Genomic DNA, 5,000 nt, shown 5'->3' with positions numbered 1-5,000 from the left:
ATCTAGTCAAACGAGCTGCTGCCCATAGTCGAGACGCACAGCTTGAGCCATATGCTATGTCAGCAAAGTGTTATTTCATCTTCCACTTTAAACCAAAGAAAGTGAACATTAACTATGGAGAGGAGGAAGAGAGGATGACACTGCCAATTCTGGTTGACCCTGCATGCGTTTACATTTTCTTTTCGTCCTATGCCTACTGTGCGCCACTACAATCATTGTAGAATGGGGCTAAGTTTATATTTAGATGTGCAAAGCCATTGGGCTGTTTCATTTGCATTTCTGAAAAAAGAGAAAAGACGCAAACACACACGCATCCATAATTTTGTTTTTTCCCCCTCAGTGTGAGATTCCTCCACAGCTTAGGGTGTTGTAATGAGGGGGCTGGGATAAATCCTGGTGAGCCATGACAGTGCAAGTTCAGACCAGATCATCAGTGCTGGGGTTAAAGGCACTCCCAGATGTAAATCCATACATCCACACTTAAAGTTTTCACTCAACAGACATGTCAAGCGTTCCGGCGCGCGGAGTTACCGCTCCCTGACTCATCCGACTTGTCTGACAATGTTGAAGGCTGAAGACAGGGTTCACGTCTGTTGACCCTTGGCCATTCTGACTTGACCTACATTTTTCTCACCCACATTCCCAACCAGCTTGACCTTGTTTTTCCCTATGTGGAAAAATCCATTTGGTCACATGATATTCCCCTTCTGGGCATAGCTCCATAGAGTTCAGATAAAAATGTTTTGTGTTTACCATATAATTCTGGATTGCTTGCATACATACTGTTGCACAACAAACTAGCTGTGGCTGTGGCGCTGACCCAAGTGTTATAACGTGCCAGAATAAACAGGTTTTGTATGATAAGGATAGAGTTGCAAAAGGTTCAATATTTAAGACAATTACGAGTGAGTAGGTTATATCACATCTGGTCCCTTAATTTACAGCTACATGGTGGATTTTCAAACCATATTTTCCCTATTTACACTTGTGTGTCAGGGTGACCGAAAGGCAGAATTACTGTAGATGTTGCTGCATTTATATGTCTACCATCAATCATGAAAGATTTTGTGTTTTCAGAGCAGGATCGCTTTAAATCCTGACTATATGCAGCTGTGTTGTGCGTGACTGTACAAACCATATCCTGTGCTATAAAGTGTGTACATATGGGGAAAGCAGGACAAAAAAAAGGAAACAACATATTGATGAGACTGAAACCTGTTGGTTATGCAATCCTAGTTTTGCTAGGGCATTTCCAGCCACAAAACCATTAATTATCTTTGTGGCTTTGAAGAAAAATGTCAGCGTTGGAAAACGTGCCTGTAATAGATTAAACCAAATAAACTCACTGACTCATGTGTTGCCATCACGGTCTCTAAAAGTTGGTGTTTATTTACTCCACAGGGCATTGACTCTGATACTGTGAGATACGTAGCTGCACATGTTAAGAGGGTTTATCTATGTGTATAGTAGGTCTAACATCTCATATTTATTTTATTTATTTCTCTTTTTTAAAGCAGGGATGAGCCAGTACTAGTCACACCAACTTTTCAGCAATTTTGTTCGTAACATTGGCAGATAGCGCCTTGTTTTCTTCCACTGAATCAATGAAGCATATTGCCTACTCTCTGGTCTCATAAAGCCAGAGGTGTCAAATCCAGGTCCACAAAAGTAAAAACCCTTTTTGGGGAGCTCGTTTACTTGCCAGTCAATTAAAAGCACCTGGCAACTGCGGCAGGTTTTTCTACTTTCTGGACCTGGATTTGGCATTTCTGATCAATACATGTCATATTCTAAAATACTACAGTAGGCCTATAGTAAAATGAAATGGGGCTTTCTGTTTGTTTTAACTGGCAGAAACTACAGTAGGATTCCAAGAATTAGAATCACTTTGGCATTATTTTTGCTAGCTATGGCAGGAAGCCATCCTATAAATGTGTAAATCATTTTCTTCTCTCTCGCCCTCTCTTTCCTTTCAGATCCTGGCTTTATGTATCATCCAGTTGGAAAGAATACGAGGTTGTCGCTCTTCTGTATTCCTCTTCCTCTTCTGGGTCTTGGCTGTTGTTTGCTCCCTCGTGCCACTCAGAGCAAAGATCCAGCTGGCCATAGATGAGGTTTGTTGTTTTTGTTGTGTTATTATTCCAATAATTGTTAATTATGTTTGTTTTAGCCAGTTAAATGTACAAATGTTGGTCAGGCTTGTCCCCAGTAATGTCAAATACCATGCAGTCGTATCTAGTCAAACGAGCTGCTGCCCATAGTCGAGACGCACAGCTTGAGCCATATGCTATGTCAGCAAAGTGTTATTTCATCTTCCACTTTAAACCAAAGAAAGTGAACATTAACTATGGAGAGGAGGAAGAGAGGATGACACTGCCAATTCTGGTTGACCCTGCATGCGTTTACATTTTCTTTTCGTCCTATGCCTACTGTGCGCCACTACAATCATTGTAGAATGGGGCTAAGTTTATATTTAGATGTGCAAAGCCATTGGGCTGTTTCATTTGCATTTCTGAAAAAAGAGAAAAGACGCAAACACACACGCATCCATAATTTTGTTTTTTCCCCCTCAGTGTGAGATTCCTCCACAGCTTAGGGTGTTGTAATGAGGGGGCTGGGATAAATCCTGGTGAGCCATGACAGTGCAAGTTCAGACCAGATCATCAGTGCTGGGGTTAAAGGCACTCCCAGATGTAAATCCATACATCCACACTTAAAGTTTTCACTCAACAGACATGTCAAGCGTTCCGGCGCGCGGAGTTACCGCTCCCTGACTCATCCGACTTGTCTGACAATGTTGAAGGCTGAAGACAGGGTTCACGTCTGTTGACCCTTGGCCATTCTGACTTGACCTACATTTTTCTCACCCACATTCCCAACCAGCTTGACCTTGTTTTTCCCTATGTGGAAAAATCCATTTGGTCACATGATATTCCCCTTCTGGGCATAGCTCCATAGAGTTCAGATAAAAATGTTTTGTGTTTACCATATAATTCTGGATTGCTTGCATACATACTGTTGCACAACAAACTAGCTGTGGCTGTGGCGCTGACCCAAGTGTTATAACGTGCCAGAATAAACAGGTTTTGTATGATAAGGATAGAGTTGCAAAAGGTTCAATATTTAAGACAATTACGAGTGAGTAGGTTATATCACATCTGGTCCCTTAATTTACAGCTACATGGTGGATTTTCAAACCATATTTTCCCTATTTACACTTGTGTGTCAGGGTGACCGAAAGGCAGAATTACTGTAGATGTTGCTGCATTTATATGTCTACCATCAATCATGAAAGATTTTGTGTTTTCAGAGCAGGATCGCTTTAAATCCTGACTATATGCAGCTGTGTTGTGCGTGACTGTACAAACCATATCCTGTGCTATAAAGTGTGTACATATGGGGAAAGCAGGACAAAAAAAAGGAAACAACATATTGATGAGACTGAAACCTGTTGGTTATGCAATCCTAGTTTTGCTAGGGCATTTCCAGCCACAAAACCATTAATTATCTTTGTGGCTTTGAAGAAAAATGTCAGCGTTGGAAAACGTGCCTGTAATAGATTAAACCAAATAAACTCACTGACTCATGTGTTGCCATCACGGTCTCTAAAAGTTGGTGTTTATTTACTCCACAGGGCATTGACTCTGATACTGTGAGATACGTAGCGTTTTTCTCCTACGTCACCATTCAAGTGGTCCAACTCTTCTTGTGCTGCTTTGCCGACCTGCCTCCAGAGGGGAAAAATGCCTTCGAAAAGGTATGGGCGGGGTGAATCCCACTTCCGTTAAAATACTGCCGTGTTCTCCCACCTGAGCATCTTGTGGTTCAAAACTTTTGGAGGCACGATGTGATTCACCTCTTTCCCCTCTCACCTCATTGCTTTAGCTTCCTGTGAGGAGAGTGTGAACAACCATGTGTATGTTTTTCCTTGTCCTCCCGCATACCATTACCATGACACATGTACTCTCTTCCATTGTCCAATGGACGCTGAAAATCTGCAATCAATTAGCATTGACTTATCGTAGAACACAGCTCTCATGTCAAAAGCTTTTTTTGTTTTTTTTTGCATTTCAGCTATTAATGAAACATTATCTTTTTTATTGTAGTTTACAGTAGTGTAGGACTGCGCAGTGTCATACTGAGAGCCGTTCCTGCTATTTTGCCCACAAAACCACCTCCTCCAGGACACTGAAAGTGAGACCCTCATCAATCAAACAGAGTTGTGATGTAATACAAAGTATTTCCCTGGTAATAAACCATAAAAACAGTTGGAAAAGTCCCGAGCAGATCTCTGACCGGTGGTGTGGTGTAGAAGCCACAGACTGGCGTGGTGAACACACCCAGTGGTCGTTCCTTGATGTGTCCTCGTCTTCTTCCTCCGCTTCCTTCTCCTCCTCTGGTTAGACTTACTCACAGTCAGAGAGGAAATGAAGGATGAAACGCTGGCGTGTTGGTATAAAAAGAGCAAACAGACTAGTGAGGGGGTGGCAGGATGGAGAGAACCATATAGTTGAGCAGGCAAACTTTCTATGTGTGTGTGTGCATACGTATAGGACATTTGCGATGACACATTTCCGCTCCGTCTGCTGTTTTTGACCTCAAACATCATTTTTACTGTCTGCTCATACTGGGCTCTATTTACAGGATGCTGACTTGTGGGAGCTCATAGCCTCTACCCCGAAACACCATTTATTTGCTTTTCATAAATACACCCTTTGCTATCATACTCCGTAAGGATGTCACCTTAGCATTTGCTGTTCAAAGAAAAGTCATTCTGGTTCTTGATTGTGTTGCAGAATCCTTGCCCTGTGAAAGACGCTTCTTTTTTGTCCAAGATTCTCTTCTGGTGGTTTACTGGGTAAGGTCCTCAAAGTCTCCCTTTTTTGAGCTAGCAAATGACTCAGCCCAGCAACATTTGTACTTGTTTACACGCGTTTCTGTGTGTGTGTGTGCGTGTGTGTGTGTGTGTGTGCGTGCGTGGGTGCGTGCGTGTGCGTGTG

The 5,000-nt window shown here is 42.3% G+C and overlaps 1 protein-coding gene and 1 long non-coding RNA gene across 2 annotated transcripts in view; both read left to right on the top strand.

Annotated features, from left to right (window-relative positions):
* The window catches only part of abcc6a (ATP-binding cassette, sub-family C (CFTR/MRP), member 6a), a 35,844-nt gene that overhangs the window by 14,495 nt on the left and 16,349 nt on the right, over window positions 1-5,000 (top strand). The window lies entirely within an intron of this gene.
* LOC109527515 (uncharacterized) lies at window positions 1,981-4,877 on the top strand. Its single transcript, XR_002170539.1, has 3 exons — window positions 1,981-2,114; window positions 3,635-3,757; window positions 4,797-4,877. It is a non-coding gene; the product is annotated as an uncharacterized LOC109527515 (long non-coding RNA).

The sequence above is a fragment of the Hippocampus comes genome, unplaced genomic scaffold (genome assembly GCF_001891065.2).
Source record: "Hippocampus comes isolate QL1 unplaced genomic scaffold, H_comes_QL1_v1.1 scaffold86, whole genome shotgun sequence".
Lineage (NCBI taxonomy): Eukaryota > Metazoa > Chordata > Actinopteri > Syngnathiformes > Syngnathidae > Hippocampus > Hippocampus comes.
Note: the sequence above shows the minus strand (reverse complement) of the source record. Positions and strands in the feature narration are given on the sequence as shown.